General features: G+C 42.9%; 2 long non-coding RNA genes across 8 annotated transcripts in view; one reads left to right on the top strand and one right to left on the bottom strand.

The window, feature by feature from the left end:
* Window positions 1-20,415, bottom strand: part of LOC128075335 (uncharacterized) — a 367,001-nt gene that overhangs the window by 228,285 nt on the left and 118,301 nt on the right. The window lies entirely within an intron of this gene.
* On the top strand, window positions 1,168-4,394 carry LOC128075343 (uncharacterized). Its single transcript, XR_008203787.1, has 2 exons — window positions 1,168-1,505; window positions 3,255-4,394. It is a non-coding gene; the product is annotated as an uncharacterized LOC128075343 (long non-coding RNA).

Genomic DNA, 20,415 nt, shown 5'->3' with positions numbered 1-20,415 from the left:
CTTTTTCTCTGAGGGAGATGTCTGTAAACACTCTTCCACTTTGCCATATTTGTTCCAAATTCTGTTTAAAAGATATTCCTGTGGTGAATTTCCTTCTTTTTCCCTGAGTTGCCTTTAAAACTTGTTATTTGTGCCAAAAGCTCTGTCATATGAGTCACCTGATATTCTCCCACCAGCTGGATGAGCACATAGCAAGTTGTATCATCAGCTTCCAAGGGTGAATGATCATGAGAAACATATTTAAAAATGCTTTTTGCGAGCATGCATGATGGAAATAGCCAGTTGAATGTTTGCTAAAAACAAGTGCAAAGGCACCACAAAAAAAACTGGCCAGGCAAATTCATTTCATTTTCTCCGTTTTTTGTTGTGGTTTTTTTCCCCACTCCATTGTATTTGAAAAGCTGTATGTTTCTCCAATTTTACGAACTAAAAAGTAGAAATAGTTTCTTTTTAAGAGTAGTGGCTGATATCAAATGCATGTGAAATCCTTCTTTGAACTCTGAATCGCTTGTGCATTTCTTCAGATACCGGCAGCTCAAGGAGCTTAAATATCAAGAATGGCAAATATGAGGAATATTCAGCATGAACTTATCATCACTGTAACTGAACAATTCAGTTATGTGCATGAAACATCATCAAAGGGGATTCTGCATACGTAATTATTTAATTTTCACCTGCTTGCCATGTAGGATTAAAACAGACTTAAGAAACAACGCTTTCTGTGTTCATTTTTGGAGTGGGCTTGGGAATTTTGGGGTTGTTTTTCTGTGGTTAGCTGTATAATTAACCCAAAGCCTATTAAGGCAGACTCGAGTGTTTGTACCGTCTGGTTTTGGTATCCCTTTCAGAACACCTCTAATGTTACTGTGCAAAGTGCAGATACAGCAGCCCAACTGCCATCTGAAACACTGAATTCTCTCCTCTTCTTTTTTTTAATTAAGATAATAAATTGGTCTTAAATTATCCCTGAAATCAGACCAGTGTTGATTACAATGGGTCTCATGCTGTGACAGCTCAAGATGATGTTATTTTTATTCCTTTTCAATGAGATCTTAATCTCTCCCTGCGTGTAAACAAATTGTCACAGTAACCTTGTTCTTTAATCTCCCAGCTGAAGACCTTTAAAGCATTGGGAGATAACAGATCTAACTGAGATTTCATCAGCTTTCAGGCTTTTACAGATATGCCGCATGCCTCTCCCACTGCTGCAGTCTTTAAATGTTGGAGGAGAGAAGTGCACATTACACTCCAGTGCTCGCCTTGAACGTTTGAAAATAGTATCCGCCCAGCAACATGCACTCCAGGGCTCAGATCTGCGATGGAATTGGGATGCAGGCAGGAGGCAGGTTGGTGCTTTCGTGGCAGAGCTGTGGCTCTTCGGTGTCACTGCCCTGCTCTGGACAGCAATTGGCAGCAATAAATGCCAGCCTGCATTTCTCATTCTCCTCCTAGCAAAAGGAAACTGCTCCAGCGCGCAGTTAGGAAGAAGAATGAAAGGATCAGAGGTAGCTCACTTTTTTTTTTTTCTCTCTCTCTTCCACCTGCTTTGCAAATATGAACTAATTCATCTTCTAAAGCAACAGATACATAATTATACCCAGTCAGCTATTACAAATGGGGGAAAAGAGGCAACAGGCAGCAAAGTTATTTGCCTAAGGCCCTGCAGTCTCTGGCTCACGAGCAGTGAGTAATTGCCCACCCTGGGGAACCCAAATCTTCGGCCTCGTTGCTCTCCACTGAATACTTTGGAGCAAACTCCCAGGATTAGCTGACATCAATAACTGCTTTCCAGCTAAGTTCCCAAACCTTTTTTCCACCGGCTCATGGCAGGGATAATGCTGCCAACCCCACCTGTGAATACTTCTTTAAAAAATAATGTCAACAATCTGCGCGTCAGGCTACTTCAGTGCATTCAGATGAGCATTTTTCATGTTTGAGGGCATGTAAGCATCATTATTCATAGTGGTAGGACTGGGAATACTCAATAGCATCCATAAACCTGGTGTGCATTTCCTTACAGGTGAACATTATTTGTGAGTAGACATATGGGTACATTTTCCAAACACTATACAGGAGCCACTGCACACAGGAAAAAATCTGTTCCTGTTAAAATGGTTTTTGCCCAGGCATCTATTGATGCTTGGAAAATGCACTCCATTTATTTACTGGCGTGCCAGTTATTTGTCTATATAACAATGTTTTCTGTCAAGGCAAAAAATTTATTGCTCCTACAGTTTAAACTCTTTCATTGAAAATTCAGCCAAAACTATTCCAAGTCTGACAGAAAGGCCTCTTTGCAAACAGCACAGATATCTGCATCAGGTTTTCAGTAATATTGTCCCCCATTTACTGCCGACTTTCATTTGTTTTAATATGCTTCCAGATCAAATTTAAAAGCACTTCATATATTTCAAGAGTATTTTAAAGATGGAGCAGATCTACGTTAACAGCTTATAAGTAGCAAATAAATACATATACATACATGTATATGTATATAATGCAAATTGCTTTTCATTAACATTGCCATCATCTGAGAATTATTTCTCTGCTTCTGGATGTTTTCTTTCTGAGAAGTTGGAGTAAATAAGCACTTTTCAGACGAAAACAGACAGAGTTCTTCCAAGGAAGAATCTTAAGCTGATGGTGCACATTTTACCACATTTCATTTCACATTTCTTCATCAGAAATAACGAAATGCTTCAGCAGCATTAACAACAATAACCAGTTTTTAATACCAAATTATTCTACAGATGTCTCCCCAGTTTGCCAAATTATTTTCCTGGAGTTGTAAGAGCCCCAAATAGTGATCTGAGGATACAGAAAGTTGGACTCCATAGGTCTAAAACACTTATTTTTTGTTCAGGGTAGGTTTCTATTCTGAAATTCCTTCAGCTTTTCTCTCTTTCTTTTTTCTTTCTTTTCCTCCTCCTTTCTCTCTTTCTTTCTTTTTTTCTCATTTTTTTTCTTTCTCCTTAAGCATCCTGCCATTCAATTTCTAGGAAAATTGATATAATCAGCTCAGGAATGATTCCAGAGAATCACGGTTACTCATCGTTTTCTGAAAATATTATAAATAGATAATAGGAAGCATTTATTTATTCATTTATTTGCCAGCAGGCTGGTGAAGTGACAACACTCAGAGCTGAGTTTGGGAATATTTACTAGCTGAAGCCTGAAACCAAACGGCAGCAGACATGGCTCATAGCGTGAGGAAAAATAAGCTGCTATTGATACTCCCTATTTTCATGCTTCAGAATTTCAGTTTGGAAAATGAAAGAAGAGAACAAGACAGACTTTGCCCGTGGCTGAGAGGCCTGACTGCTCCAGAGGCATGTTGTCCCTACAGCTCCTGATCACCGGAGCCTCCCCATTATCTCCATCGTCTCCGGTGTCAGGAGGAGCGACAGCCATCAGCAGATGCTGCGTGATGTGAAGACAGGGCAGGGCTCTCAGAGAGGACAACTCCATTAAGCCACTGCAGCAAGGCAGAGCACACCTCCCTCCTTGCTTTGCTGCGGGTAATTCCTCTGTGGACACACAGAGTGCTTTTGGAACAAGTACTTAGGATACTTGCACTATCGCATGGGGCTGCCCCAGCACTTCAAGCCTTACAGCACACACAGGTTACAACCTGAGATAATGCAGGGACACTGGTTTTTGCTAATCTGAAACTAGTTCTTGGATGGCTCCCTAACTACCCTTTCTCCCTATAGTCATTCCAAAAAGAAAACATCCCTGATAAGACGTTATTAAAAATGCATAGTGGCTTTAAATGTAAATATCAGCTGGAAGCTCTGCCTTAGATTCTGCAGCTGCAGTTCAAGTCAGTGTGCTTAGCCCCATCTATTCCTTATCATAACGAGGGCTAGCAAAATACCACAGCCCGAACCAAGCATAACTTGTCTTGCAACTTCTGAAAGAGTGAAGATCAATTTTCTCCCTGAGCAACAGCCTAATTCATCAGCAGAGATGAGACTAAACTGTGGCAAGAACAAATAGCAGAGAGGTACAGAAAGAGAGAAAGAGAAGGGGTTGAAAGGAACACAAAGACAAAGCAGTTTGCAAGCTAGCGAGGTGCCGCCTGGCCTGGAAGAGGTGGTTCTGCGCACAACCCCTGCGTGCCATTTGCAGAGCAGTGAGCCCCAGAGTTACAGTGTGAGACCCATCCTGCTCTAAGGCATGGGCTGCCTCGCTGTAAGCACATCCCTTGTTCTCATGAGTCTGTTTGGAGCCTGCTGAAATGTGGAGAGACAGGTACCTCCATCCACCACTCGGAACAGCCTTCCCCGTGGTGCTGCCAACACAATTTTAAAGAAGATGGTGTAGATGATTGCTTCAGTGAATTTACACATGATGGCAAATAACTATGCTTAATAAAACCGAGAGAGCCTTAATGATTTCATTTTGGTGATTTAATTTATAAAAGCGAAGCTTAATCATTTAATAGCGTCATTAAGAAAACACCACAGGAAGTTTAGAAATAAAGAATCATCCATATCTCCTGAGAAATGAGTTTTTTTCGAACATTCTGCTCATGACAAAATAAAATGGAAAGCTTACAGCTTCTTAAATAATTGCACTTGAGATATAAGCAATCCCTAAAGAATCCATTTAGCCTCATCTTCCGCAGCACTGAAGAACTGCATTTCTGCTCACCACTGTGTGAAAGAGGCTCCACAAGTAAGAGACAACACTGGTGATGGGAGTGTGTGTACGCTTTCTTGGTTAAGGAATTCTTTGTGAACTAACTGCAAATGTCACAGCAGCAACAGCAAAAAATAAAATGAAATATACAACATGTTTATTTCAAAAGCAGCAGTTTAAAACAAAATCACACTATAACATTGCATTTAGTGAAATGGTGGTGGAAGCACCCGTTACCAGCAAATCACAGTGCACATGTCTGCATGTCTGTCTGTCCATGCATGCACGTGCACACACAAGTGTGTATGAGTCCCTCATGGAAGTCTCCAAGGACTGGATTAACCAAGAGTTTGCATTGGGGTAATGGAAAATATGACCTCATTAGCACTAGGTTTGTCATTTGCTCCATAACACAAAAGTAAATTACAATGTATTAATGCAGTTAGTGTTGTTTTTAATGTGCACTGGGATACAATAAAAGTTTTTATTGGGGAAGTGTGATGGCATGTTTTCACTACGGCATTAGCACTTGTCTTCTGATAGGGCAGCCAGTCATATTACCCAGTGGAACACTCCTATAATGATGTAGTAAAATTTGACTCTGATATAGTAAAATCTGTTTATGGCAAAGCTGCTTTTTCACACAATTGGGCTGGGACAGGGAGCAGAAAGGACATAGCTAAAAGAATTCCTTCATAACTCTGTTTTCATAGAAAGTGTTTCAAAACAAACAAACAAGCAAACAAGCATTCCCAGGCTTCAGGCCTGCCCAGACAAATTGCCATGCCCATACTATCCATTTCTCTCCACATGGTTTCTTCTCTTCCTCACCCCATCCAGCAGCTGCCATAAATTAGTGACCACGTCTGGGTGCAGGAACCCAAACAGTATTGTAATTTCACACACTTTTAATGGGCTTGTTGCAGAGTTTTGCACGTACAACCCAACCCATATAAAACCACCTTGGGCACACTCATGTTAGAGGCAAAGTGATGGAGGAGAGCAGGGGGTGGGATCCATCCCAGAGTGAACAGAGCTTGCTTGTGCTTGCTGCAGGGCTGGCAGCCCACACCCTCCTGCCCACGCTCCTTTACTGCCTTCCAAACAACAGGTTTGTGGTACTAACGAAGGCTCACAGGTGCTTCCCAGATTGCTCATTTTAAGCCACGAGTTTGCCTTTCTCTTTCTGCTGACTGGAAAAAGAAAGCTTCTTGCATTTAAACTCATTCTCATAGATCCATCCGCTGTCTCTCTGCTCTTCCTCCTTTCCTCTCTGCTCTTATTTGCTACCTTTTATGTTTGAGGGTAAAGAAACGGAGTTTTGCTTTTCCATCTGAGATGCACTGAACCAGCTCAGTTATCCCTTTGGAGGGTTTTGTGAGAACAAGAGCTGGAGTGCAAAATTTTCTAGGATGAATCTGTGAGAGACGTTCATTAAAACAAGAAGAAGACAAGTGAGAAAGTCCTGAATAAGGCTTTGTAATGAATGGACCCAACTAACCCATGCCTGTGGCTTGCTTGCTAGTCTAGTGACAGTAGTTGAAAGTTATTTATTTGTTTGTAATATACTTTTCCACCGGAACACTTTAGTAATAAAGAGACATGAGAGGAGACACATTAGAAAGTGTGCCATACATCAAAATGAAAAGTACCACATAAGCTACATGATAAACGTAGGATAAAATGTACTTTGTTTTCCACAAGACAAAGCAATAAGGAAAATGCTGTGTCTGGTGTAATTCTGAGCTTGGAACTTCTGCTTGTTATTTATTTTTATTAAGCAAATATACAGCCCTGTAAATGTACCTGGTGCTAACTAAACAAGGATAACATGCCGTCCAGGTCGGGAGAAGTTCAGAGCCCAACGTGGCCAAGGTACTGTGCAGGATAGGCAAAACAAAAGACCACGATTCAGGGAAATATTGAGAGGTTTTAGGTGAAAACAAGCAGAATATATAAAAGAAGCATATAATGGGGCTATTGAAACTCCACATAATCATTAACAGGTATAAACGTATCTCCTTCTTAAACACTCTTCTCCTTCCCATTTATTGATTTATTCCCCGGTGGCATATTGTTTAAATCCTTCACCGTGGATCCCAAAGCAAGGACAGCCTTTGTGTTATTTGTACAGTGCTTAGCACAGCCCGGCCCCGATCTTTCACCGGGGGCTCTTCTATTTCTTTTGCCAGCATCGCTAATATAATGAGCAGAACTGAAGACGAGAGCAAGGAAGAAAAGCATCTGCAAGACGAGAGTCAACAAATTCTGAGGATGACACCAGAGGACTCCAGACAAGAAAGGGGGAGAGGAGGAGGAGGAGGAAGAAAGAGTTTCCGCGGGGGCAGTGGCAGTGATTATCTGCTTTGCTTCTCTTACTTATTTGCTCAGGAGCTCTTGCAGTTTTACTTGAAAACGCACAAGGAGAAGAGAAAAAAAGAGAAAAAAGAAGAAGTTATTTTGACTTACAAAAGCGAGGAAAGGTCATTAGGAAGACTTGAGAACCAATAAAGCTCTTTAAATCCTTCCTACTTGTAATGCATAGAGCAAAGCTTACAGGAAAGCTGCAGCTAAGAAAATTACAAATGGTAATGCTATTATTTGGCATATAGTTGCCAAAGGCATTCAATATAAAGATTTTACAGAGGTGTCAACTGATATATAGCAAACACACAAACAGTCTCCAGCACTGTAACATATGCAAGGAGAGCTGAGGCTAAATATTAAGCATATGAATTATATATTGCTGCGACACAAGGCTGAGAAAATGCTTGCTGTGCACCATAGTTAAAATGAGCAATAAATACCAGCGTTAATGCTGGCAATGTCTTGTTGGGGAAGGTTCCTCCAAGGCCCCTCTCCCAGGTTTGGGTTTCAAACCGTTTTCTGCTGCATTGGATAATGAAGTGATTAGACTGCTCCTTTCTGAGACTGTTACATATTTAAAACAGGTTCCACCGCTGCCTTATTTTAAACATCAGAACCTGTTTTGGGCGCCAGAAATGTGAAACATGAACATCAATAGCTTTCTCCTGCCAAGATAAGAGCTTGCTGCAGAGGCCAAACATATGTCTTTCTTTCCTTCCCCAGGGAGGTTTCTGGATAAGGAAGAGGTGTGTCTGTACCTGAGCTGCTTAAAATGGCTCAGCCACATATGTGCATTTTGTGAACTTCCCTTTGCTCTTGCTAAGATTTTGTCCTCAGAGCCGCGGCCATCTGTGTTCATCAGGCCTGAGGCTGGCCTCACTGCTAAAGGGGTTTTAGCACCAGGGTTGGAGCCTTGTGGTGGGTGAGAGCAAGAAAGGGTGACCCCCAAGATTGCCCTTTGAAAGCAGCAGCAGGTTCCTCTCGATAAAATGCAATGCGATTCACCACCACCCACCTCGGCGCCAGCAAGGTTCAGGTGAGGGAGGCGATAGCAATGCAAATGTGTGACACTGCCTATGTCAAAGCAGAGCTTCTGGGCAAGGAAAAGCAATGTCTGGCCATGCTGGGCAGCCAAGGCGATGTCTCTGCCACCTCATGCTGGCAGTACTGCCCATGCCCAACGCCCCACGCAAATGGGACAAAGCATAGCTTTGTCTTTGGCAAGCTTGCCCAAAAGGCAAATTAGTTCTTGCAGCTCAAGTTTAATGAACAAAAAGTGCTAGTAGTAACCAGACCCTTCCCTCCCTCCGACAAGGTGGGGTAGTGTCAGGGCAAACTCAGCTGGGGACTGGAAGAAAGACTTTCCTTGTGTTTCGCCCTGCATGAGTGACTCTGTGCAACCCAACGCAGGGCTGATCCACCCTTGGCTGCCTTCCCCTACAGTCACAGCAGAGAAAAGAGTCACCTGAGCCAGGCTGCCACCCAGCTGCTGGCTGCCAGCCCTAGGATGCTCTCTAGGGAGACAGCTGGAGCCCAAACCTGGGCTTCCCAGCCGAGATTTCCTTCCATCTCTTCTGTTTTGCCATACAAAATGTTCAGAGCTCTGCCCTTTCCAGTGCCATATCTGCACCCTAGGTGCTCGCTTGTGCCTTGAAATCACAAAACACACCAGAAAATATATAAAGATATATAACAATATATACAGAAGAATAATATATAATGTGGAATGATACACAATGATACGTAATATATAAAAAGGTGTAACAATATATAACAAATTAGGTAGATCTAGAAACTCAGTCTGATTGTAAAAAGTGACAGTATTTCATGTTTCCTTCTTCAATATGTACATCAAAACCCCAGGTCACTTTTATAGTGCAAGGACTAATGGGGATTCACAACTACATTCAGGAGTGGTGGATGTGAAGCTACAGGGTGACTTCAGCTTCACCCTTTATTATGTAAAAGGCCTCAAGTGTGGTCTGACCACATGTGTAGAGCCAGTCCTCAAGTACTGGGCAGCCACCTTTAAAGTAGAAACAGCAGTAAGAGAACACAGACCTGGAGAGATACAGAAAATGACCCTAAAAATGCAAGGAGCTTTGGATAGCAAAACTGATGGTTGCCTTGTGGCATTTTGGCTCCAGTAAGGAGCCAGAGCTCCTAAATCTTCACAGTCAGCACCATCCAATTTTTAAGCAGTTAGGCAGTGATAAATAAATGCTCATTTAACTGCCTCTTATTGAAATTAATAGGAATGAATCATCCTGGCATTTTTGAAAAATCTCTCTGAAGCAGCTTAGGTGCCCAGATATCTTCAGCAGCATAGACTTTTCAAGTACTAGTTAGAACCTGCTTCCTGATGTGTCTCACAGCACTAAATCACATAGAATGAATGGAGTTTCTTAATGAATGGGAGAAGATGGGGCTCAGCTGCCAAGCTCCCCTTGCCTTGTGCAGAGCATGGCAGTAGCTGTGTCTGCCTTCCCTTAGGCAGTCAAAATTTGGGCGGAAACCATGCACTCCATCCTGTTAGCCAGAGTTGCATGCACACCCTTTCCATTGCAGTGCTGCTCTTCAGCCCTGGATTCATTTACATTTTCCAAAATATTTTGTTTTTTTTCTCCCTGGGTCTCTGGGCACACAGAGTCTCCCCAGGGAGGTTACATCCACGTCCAGCACTCTCTCCTGTACCATGGTACCTGCAGTGCTACCTGGCCCAAAGCCCCTGACAAACCTGAGCTTTGTTAAGGCAGGCTCCCTCTCATTTGTCCATCAGGCTCCCATGGAGCCCAGAATAACTTTGCTGGCTCAATGCTTGAGAGGCAGAAACCATGCTACTCTGTCAGAGATTCCAGCCACCAAAAATTCAAACTGCCACAAGTACAGAGGTCAGAGGGAGATGGGATGGGGCTGCCATAGGGAGAAAGAGAGCTCAGCTACTTCTGTGGTCATGAGCTTGTTCCCAGCCAAAAGGCTTTAGTCCATGGGAGTTGCTGTGAGAAGAGAAGTGAAGGGAAGGCATTTGGGAATGCTTTGCATCCTTTTGTGTTTGATTTTGGATGGCTTGGGAGGCACAGCACATTCAGATCCCAATGTCATTGTTTAAGGGGTTGTTTGTTTTCATTCCCCTCCTCCCAACATAGAAAATTAAATTTGGCACACGGAGACTGGGCACTGATGACTCTTCAGGGATAGATTTTTATTACGTTTAGGAGACAGTCAAAATAGTTTTTGACATTATTTTATTCTAGGAATTATAACCGAAATCCTGAGGGATGGAGACACGCAAAGCCCACTGTAAAGCAGTGGGAGAAGCTGATTGCCCAAGGCTCCTTTGAAATCCCAGATTATGTTATGGATATAGTCATACAATTGAAAGTGGTCCATTTAGCACAGTTTAACCAGTTACTGCCTGCTAGATGAGGCGTGGGAACTGCTTCTGTGGTTGAAGCAAACTTGCTAGCTACAAGGTGTCTGTACTTCAAGCAAGAGCATGGCACTGATGGGTGATAGCTTCTCCAGCCACAGCCACTCAACCAGCAGGTCGCGTGCCAGCACCTCGTGGCAAGGAGTTACGATATCACTGGGATGTGTCCTAATGGCACTTCTAAGCTTCCAGCATGTGGTGGCCTCAGTGCATCTGCTGTGTGTCTGAGGGTACAGTCCTAATGCTGCAAACAAGCTATAAGGGATGAATGAAACAATAATCAGTGGGTGAAGGGCAGAAGGTAATAATAATGCTACGTAGAGTGGATAATAGGTACGTAACATGTTTTTTACAACTGCTGGATATCCAGAATCGAGACTTCACTGCATGTAAGGGAGAGGGAGATTTGCTCCAGAATGAACATAGAAATATTTTTTATTGTAGGATTGCTGTTGTAGGGGAACAAAATAATGCAAGCTCAAATCTCAGCCACTCCTTGCACATGGTTGCAACTCTGCCTGTGCAAAGAGAGTATCTGTATGTAAAAAATATGTATATATATATAAAATAAAAGCATGAGGGTACATTTCTTTGAAAAATATGCATTGTTTCACATTTGGAAAATCTAAAACAAACTCTCTATATTTTTTGGCCCCGGAAACTCAGCTGGCTACTTGAATTAAACTGGCCAGCTACATCTTTTCCACAGCTCCGCACGCAGTTAATAATAGCACTACTTTGAAGTTAGCCAATTCCTTTCCTCTGACAGTCTCGGAGTGCTTTTGAAATGCAACTAAATGTTATTATTCCCATGTAGTAGCTCAGGATAAACCATGAGAAAGTAAACGGTTTGCTGAAGGCTGCAGAGTGGCAGAGCTCAGGTTTCTCGTGTTCCTGTAGGTCAGTGACATCCAATTTGGGGGTCCTATAATGCAATGCGTTTTCTCAGGCAGACATTTGAAGCTTTTCACCCTGGTCCTTCCTTTATCATATGACTATTAGGGGACTGAATTGGAGGCATTACCATCTCATAAGGCCATGCTGTAGATGTGTGCCCTGTGTCATGTGGGAGAGGAGTTGCTGTGGGACTCAGAAAAATGAAAGCAGCAGGAGCTGACCTCAGCATCACAAAACCTGGCCTACAGCTCAGTGCGTGCCCAAATCCTAACCTCAGCCAGAAGAGAGGGCTGCAGAGAGCAGGCTCTGAGTGGGATAAATTGTGATGGGCTAGGAGCTATAGCTATGGCACTTCTGTTCTTACTAATACACCTGCAATCACTCACCGTGTTCATTATCACAACAGTTCTTGTATTTTTATTCATCAGTGAGAGCAAAATGACCGAGCCTCCTGATGCCTTTGTCTGCGAAACACTTTTGTCTGCTGTTTTTGTATCACCTTTGCCATCGCAGCTGTAACAAATCACCTTGTTAATGTTACAGTGCTTGTTCTTGTGGCCCGGGGTGATGCCTTGTAGACTGGTGGGCAATGCTCACATAACTATAATCCGATGCATTTTCATGCAATTAGTATGCGGCGGAATTGTCCTCAGATACTCACCCACATGCAAAAAGATTAAATAAGACCCATTTAGCATCACGAATCGTCCTGTTAGGAGTTAATGAGGTCTGGTAGCTTGCCAAAGTCCAACACACAGAAAGCTCCGGCAGGCCAGGAGGGGAAAAAGGAGGAGCTGCTGGGTTCAGCCAGATAGACCTTGAAGTGCAACAGCTGTGCCTTGTCTTTGAGGAGAGGATCAAGTAGAGAATATGAGATAGGCAAACGTTGGCTTAAACTTTCTTCTCTCTTTGATTGTCCTTGGACATCTGCCTCATCTCCTGTCAAGAATGTTTGGCAGCTGTGAGCCCAGAATAACACAACCGCTCAGCCAGCCCGCTATCGCCGTCCTCTAATACTTTAAGCCAACTAGTCTCTGCTGTGTGCCTCGACCGATCCTGAACTATGCTAATGCCTTGAGCTAACTAGGCTTTCTAACGGCCCGGGAAATACATAGAAGTGGGGTCTGTGGTTTATTTTCCTCACGTGCTAATTGGCTTTAATTGTTGGCCAATTGGATTTCAAGTTGAGAAAAGGGTGCCCCAGACAAAAGGAAAAGTGTTAACTTAAGACCGTGGGAGAGACGGGCCATTCTGTTCCGTTTCTAATGCAGTAGACTTTATGCAGATGCGTAAGTCTCAGGGCAATGGCTGTCCTAGAAAGATTTCTCAAGCATAACCAATGCAGTTTCTTATAAAATATATGCTTCCATATGGGCTGAATGTCATTAACGCTCAGCTATTTGCTGAAGTGTAAATTCCCATCTTTCAGAACCAAAGCACTGTGCTCATTTCACCTCAAAAATGTAGGTGTAGGTAATACGAATACAAGATTAATTCAGCTAGTGGCTTTAGAACAAGAAATTCTTTGGCCAAAGCTTTATTTTGCCCCCACAACCATGGCAAGGAACTAGGGAGGGCTTCCATCCTATACATACCTCTATGCTTCTTCAACAGGCACAAACCCTCTCTAAATAAGAAGGGCACTCGGGTTCTGCACCCATGCAGCCTCTGAGCAGGATATCACATCATAAGAGTCATTCTTTAGTGACACCAGATTTATTACCACTGCATTTCCATTTTCAAATGAGTTTCTGGGAAGAGAATTGCTCCATGTTAATAAACCTGTGAGATCAACCTGCCCAAGTGGCATCTGTGAAATCTTTAATGTCCTTGTCCCCCCAAATCCCTGACAGATAGGGTAGTACAATTACATGTCCTTTGCTGAGGGCACAGAAAGAGACATCCTAGCATACCTTGAAGGTATTTGGGATCATAAATACCTATGAAAATATGTGCTAGAGAGACTAAAGGCCAGCTTTTCAAAACTAAATTAGTAGGATTTAGGCGCTTAGACTGCTTAAGCACTTGTAAGAACTTGCTGAAGAACTACAGAAAACTTGATCAGAAGTGATTTGCCTCGGTCAATTCAGCGGCTCTTTGCAGAGGGAGTCTATGTCCTAAAACCCAGTGATAGGAATCTAGTGCCATTAGGACCCAGCAAAGTTCCTGAGCAAAACCTCAAACAAATCCTCATCATTATATATAACATCTAGAAATAGGATCAGATTATGGCATTGCAAAGATGACACACTGACTGACAGTTGTTTTCCATGCTCCGTTTCATGAAGGCTATTCCTTAAACAAAACTCTCTTCAAGATATTTTCACTTGCCCAGCAGCTTTTTTGCTGAAGATCCATGCGATTTTTGTATAAGCTACACCAAAACCAAGGATTAGCAACAAAGATGCTTAGGCAGACCTCATTCTCACACAAAATTTAACAAAGTTTTCTCTGTTCTTTGAGCCCTAAAGCAGCAGATATGTGTTCTCTCGTGCCTGTATCCTGATAGTCCTTTATTGGAGCAAACACAAAAATGTTCTTCAAGTCTGGGCCTGATCACAAGGACCTTTATAACTCAGTCTTTACTGTTGTGATTCAATGTATTGAAATATTTGACTAAATGTTTCCAACTCAAGTGGGAAACCTGACTGCACATGGGACCAGTGCTGGGGATGTCAGAACCAGAATACAGAAGCATTCTAGCACTACTTTTCCACCTGGGACAAGAAATAGAAGTACCATAAATCTCAGGACTTGTTTTCCCAAAAGGAGTACAGATATTTGGTTAAATACAGACAGCAAGCTGCTCTATCCAAATCAAGCTTGAGCTATGAGCACCTTGACCTCTTTCTTGGTAAAAAGAAACAAAAAAGTATCTTAATTCCATTCTATCTCCTTACTCTATGTAAACTGCTGTAAGGAAAGCAAAAACAGAGGAACTATGCAGGGGAGTGACAAATTCATCAAATTCCTCAGTTAAATCTACTGCCTAGTGATAATATCATGCTCTTCTCCAAGAAACACAATATTGTCTCCTGGTGTACAAAGCACCGGGGGGGGGGAACATACTTGCAAAAACTTCCAGCTACAGTGAATCTGACCCGGTGCACTTGTTCTCAGGGGCAAGACCTGAGCTCAGCCTCCTCAGCAGTTCAGTGACACCATGGGATTAGCACGGAGGGACTTTGCTGCCTTGCAAAGCTCTCGGTCACTGCTGCTGCCTGCAAACACTGCTGCATGCTGGCATCTCATCCTTTCTGATAGTATTCATGGGAGGCATGTGCTGCTTGTAGGAGCAAGCTGACCAAATTGAACTCTTTGTTTCCCTTGCATGCCATATCTTCTTCTTCCAAGAGCACCTCAGCATCCACGACGTGAGGAAGATGTGGCAGATAGCAGCCCTGCAGATGAGACTATCACAGAGTGCTTCCCTGCCTACAGTATTTTCACTTGGGATTGTCCCAGTTTGGCTGCTTTTGTGTCCTCGGCCATCACCGAGGAAAGCTGCACACTAGACACCTTCTGCAGCTAGTCAACACATCTCTGGGTTTTGTCAGGAGGGGTAACTGAGGGCTGACGCCGGTCACCTGCTCTGAAGTGCACTGCTTTCCAGTGCTCAGCGATTCCCAAGAAGCTGCAAGTGGATGTGAGTGGCAGATGCTAACAGACACCAGAGAGCCCGGATCGCCAGCCTTGCCTCTCACTGACAAATTGCCCCTTCGCCACAAACATCTCCGAGCAGAACTTATCTCCCCATCGCCGCGCTGGCCGCCCCTCTTTGCAAAGGCAGCGTCCTTCCAGGTGGATTATTTTCCACTCAAAGGCTGATGCCTGCAACAGCAATCTTGAAAGTCTCCTGCTATCTGCTTCTCACTCCTCACAAGACAAGACAAGACCACCCAGTGCTTTGCCTGAAGAAATATTACACCCGCCTGCGGGTCGGCGTGCCTGGAATCGGCCCGGGGAGCACATCGACAATGAGTTACCCAGCTTAGAAAGCACAAGGGGATTAATAACTTGGACAGTGTGCTGGATAAAACTGAAACTCAGAAACAATCCCACATCCAAACCCCATCAGAATTTTAATCTTTACAGACTTTTAGCTCCGTGGCCCGATAAATCCTTTCCATAGTGACTCATTGTTACCCTGATCTTCCTTATAAAACACACGGTGGAAACAGTGTAACATTTTCCTTTCTTATTGCTCTCCTTTGTAAAACCATCTTTCCTTGTATCTCACTGCCATTTGCCTGTTAGTCATGGGCTTCACTCCTGAATGAGCCACTTAAGAAATGTTACACTGATGTCAAATTGATACATGTCTTGTGAATACCTCATACTTTCTCTTTATTTAATGTGAAAAGGCGGTGCTCAGGACTGACCAAAAATTGGGGACGTTTTGGTGTGAAGTTTCAGCAGTTCTTCTATTGCAAAATAATTACCCTGGTGCAGAAATCAGAGCATAAAAGTTCACTCAAGGCCACCAACATTTCATGTTTCAGATATTTTTTCTTTCATTTCTCTTCAAGAAATTGAAATTCCTTGCAGAGGACATTATTTACATTTCTTAAGAAACCCTCCAAACACATTTTCTAAGGGATCCTGCTGCCAGACCCGGTAAGCTGCAATTGCAGATCCGTGTGTTTTCCCTGTGAACTCGGCCCAGCAAAGTGCTTTCCCAGATATTTCAAACCTGGGAGCCCACATCGATAAATCAGCCCCAGAGGAAGAGCAGACAGGGATTTTCATGAGATCTGAGTAGGCAGAGTGGCAACAACATGAATGAGGAACAAAAATAATGCTGTCCTGCAAATTAGTTTTCTGTCTCAGGCTGCGCCCTGCCTTTTGGAAGACTACTTGTCTGCTAATATGATGCATTTTCAGGATTATTTTCAGCCCTTCTGCTGATGTAAGTGAGTCTCATACAGACTGGAATTTCACATGTTTTGATTGAGAGCATTAGGACAAGGTTGTAGTGCCCCAGGATGAGTGCAGGGGAGAAGCTGAAGCCGTGGCTGGAGCAGGGCAGCAAGCACGTGGCCAGCCTCATCAGCTGCTATGATTCCTCCTAAGCTTTAATGCAAGCAGCCAGCTTACATTTTGAGATTCAACCTTCTGCACATACTAGAGTCCTTGACCACTCTCATACAGAAAAAAAAAAAAAAAAAGAAAAAAAAAAAAAGAAAAAAAAAAAAAAAGAAAAAAAAAGAAAAAAATAAATAAAAAAGAAATCCTGCTTATTTAGGCAGATGTTCATTTTTTCCTTTACAATGTGCCTGTTCCATCTTCTTTCTGACTCTTCGGGGTATTTTTCCTCAGCACAGCACTACTGTGGGTTTAAGCTGAGACATGAGTCAATCCCCTCCTTTAAAGTAAACTGATTTCCCCACTCCTTTCCCTGTGATATCTATTTTGGAGGCTCTCAACTCCCTGGTGGGCCAGTGGGACATCCCGCTGGCTCTTTATGGCTGGTGGTCCGCAGGAGGGAATAGGATTACATATCTCAGCAGCCAATGGTGCTGCCTGTATGTTCAATAAACTGACTTTAAAAAAAATAACAAAACACACACACACACAGCATGTCCTTCTTACCCTGCTTTGCGCAGTGTGACCAAACCTACGGAGCCAGAGCGAGCGAGTTCTATAGCGATAACGGTCACCGTTGACTTTCCCTTTCCTGATTTCACCTCTTTCATTATGTCAGAGAGCTTTGTTCCAGACTAGGAGATTATGCAATGGGCCGAGGAGGAGATGTGACTTCAGTGAGATATAGCGCACAAAAAAGTGTGACCAATCGCAATGACAGGGGCTCCGATGGTAGCTTGTGATGGAGTGAAATTAAATCCCTAACCAAACAATGCGGCATTATGCTATATTCTATAGGCACCCTTGTTGAGGGTAGATTGAGAGAAAAAGAGACGGGCAAAAAGAAAGATGCACACATACTTTCCCCATCCTTGTTCCCAGCGAGCCCTTTCCCCCACTGTCAGCCTGGGAGTAAACAACAAAAAGCAACAACAACAAAAAAAATCCGTAACGGTTGGGATGTGGGACGTGGGGTGAGGTGTCGGGGGTGGAGGTGATGCCAAGCGGACACCCACGTCACCGCCTGTCCCCATGCCTCCACACAAGGCCTCCTGCTCGTTTGCCCTCCTTCCTAATTAAAGTGCTCCCTGAGGAGGGCCGGAGAAGAAGGATGTGTGTACACCTTTGTGCCTGGCTGCTCCACGCTTCCTTGGGTGATATCTTGGGGCCTTCCTGATGGCTCTTTTCATGCTAAATAACTGACCTAGGCGGCCTTACTGCCCCATTCATCTCTTCTACATAAACAAACTATTCATTCTCTGAGGAATAGGTGCATCTGTTCACCCAGGCCCAGCTCCTCGGGGAAGCCGAGGAGAGACCTGACACTATTTAAGGAGATGGAACACAACATGCTGTTAAGAGAGGCTGCGTTGTCCTGGGGCCATCCAGGTGTTAAATCACTCAGTGGCCCCTACAGGGTCTGGAGCCAAACATCGAAACAAAAGGCAAAGACAGGGAAGGAGAGCGCCAGATATCACAGCTCCTGCTTTCTTTTGCTTGCTAGGCTTTTCGGGAGCAGTGTATCGACAGGATGGAAAATGAAGCTGATTCTAGGAGGCTAGGAGCACTCAACACAGCCACAAGCTTTATGAGCTGGTCAGCACCGCTAATGTTCTCAGAGCAACACTCTTGTGGGACTTCTGAGTTCGCTTTGCCCTGGGAAGAAACAATAGTTCAAGCTGTGAAATGTTTTACATTCAACTTCCACCTCTCCCCCCGTCTTCGGTGAAGTTGCCATGAGCCCAGACTTTAAAAACATTCAGACTTAAAAGGTTAAGATTTAAGTGCTGCTGATTTTATCTGGGCTTTTAACTAACATAGGCAGGTGGATTAGAGATATGTGTACAATCTCCACTCTAGACACTTGGGTAAATATGCACAAGTGCTGAGTGAGCCAAGGAAGGAATCTGATGTTATTGTCTATTAATTTGAAAGCAGAGATTAAAGAAAGTGCAGAAATCAGTAGTGTAAATATCAAAAAGGATTTCCATTTATATGTAAGAACATTACTCTAGCAGTCTGGCTATTTCAAATAACATGAAAGCTTTTTTTCTGAAGAAAAAGAACTGTGAATTTGTTTAAATTTACATATTTTCTTCCCCCTTTGTTTGCAGGAATGGTCGCCATGCTAGCAGCTAGGAAGCAGTTTGCTTGGCAGGGCTGGGTTTTGTTCTGAGCCTGCATATTTGCCAGAGGACTTGTGAACACCAAAAGTATTCCACAAAGTTACATGAGAAGCAACTGAGCTGGGATTTCCCCTTCTTTTTTTTTTTCTTTTTCTTTTTTTTTTTTTTCTGGTGTAATATTTGTGATTATTTTTTCCCCCTTTTTATTTTCACTGCACAACAGCTTGAAAACAGAGTCTGATTTTCTAGTAATGCTTTTGTTATTCAGAAATATTCATGAAACGAAAACTTGGCAGAAATAATCCGCAGGTGATGAGGCATTTCAAAACCATCTTGGCTGTGGCTGTTGGTTGAGTCAGCAATGCGGCTGCCTACCCATCTCCTTGGCATTGCTTCTGCCTTCTCCTCAGGATCCTATAGCTGATTTTTTAACAAACAATGGACAATACATAGCGAACACCATCAAAACAAATGCAGTGGCTGCACTTCCTCTTAGGAAATAACAGCAAAAAAATGTATCTACTTCATTCATATAGCCTGTATTTTTAATACTGCAAGAAATAACATTTTCTCTAGAATAGCAATTGTGTCTGCACGTGACAGGTGCTCTTTAAAAGCATACTTTTGGTTAAATTATCAAGGAGTTCTCTACTTTTCTGAAAGCTTTACAAATTCCTGAAGGTCATCTGAATACTCAAAAATAATGCACAATATGACCCCATGAATCAAATAGGCCAAGCTCAGCACTTTTATTAGCAGAAATATTCATGAATCTTTTATCCTTCTCCTTAGTCCACCAGCTCTTATTTTCACCCTGTTCTCTCCTTAATGCAACATTTCATAGGAATGCCAAGAAAAAGGAGCCCGGCTTCAGGTTTAATTGCTAATATTTCTAAATTTAGTCAGCATAAAATCCATCTGAGGCTCCAAAGATTTTCCCTGTAATCTGCAGAACCTGAGTTTGAATCTAGCCCAGGAGAGCACCACAGCAAATAAATACCATCTGATCTCCACAGAAGTCTGACAAGAGTTCAGCTGTTTTCCACCTTGCTACAAGAGTATCAGAGTTGATTTCCCAATGTAATGCTTTAGGGGAAAAAGTCAATTAAAAAGCAACTGTCCCAATTTCATTGAAAGTCACTGATCAGCAGGAATCACTATACATGTGGCTATTATATGGTTTTTTCTTTTCTGTTAAACAGGCCAATGCCACGTCCTTGTGTCGTCTTGCTTCATGATTCAGGTAACAGTGGACAAACAACAGCCATATGAGAGAAAAGGATCCCAGTTTTCCACAATTGCCAGACAACTGCTCACTCCTCCCATCCTTCTCACCTGCTTCCGTGATCAATATAGGCTTAAACTCTGCAATATTTGGCTGGAAGCACCCAGTAGGGGATTGCCAGCTTTGTTACATACCAACTTTTTCCCTATCACTGCACCTGAAAGGGGATTAGGCGATACAGAAAGGAGCCAATCAGGGATGCTGGAAACCAGCCACATTTGGTTATCATTTCACTGACCTAATCACTCTTTACTTTGGACCGTATAAAGGTCTTATGGAAGATGTCAAGCTTTAACAACCAAAGAAAAAAGTGCAGTCTTTACAGTTCTCTTTCTCCAGCTGGTATCACAGATCTATCTATGTCATGATTCAACCTTGTAAATTGTCTCAAATACAGAAATGTAGACAAGCTAATCTTCTTGAAGACTGGATTTGCACTTTCTTATGCAGCAGCTACCTTAGCTAGCTTTAGCTAGAATGTTTTCCATATTTCAGTGAGAAAGCCTCAGATTCAGCAGTGATTTCGTTTGGAGTGGTTTTTGCTCAAGAGTATTTATTTTTGATTGTCAGATCATTTTGCA

This window comes from Tympanuchus pallidicinctus, unplaced genomic scaffold, assembly GCF_026119805.1.
Source record: "Tympanuchus pallidicinctus isolate F22 unplaced genomic scaffold, pur_lepc_1.0 scaffold12, whole genome shotgun sequence".
NCBI classification, from domain to species: domain Eukaryota; kingdom Metazoa; phylum Chordata; class Aves; order Galliformes; family Phasianidae; genus Tympanuchus; species Tympanuchus pallidicinctus.
This window is presented reverse-complemented; position numbering and strand designations above follow the sequence as displayed.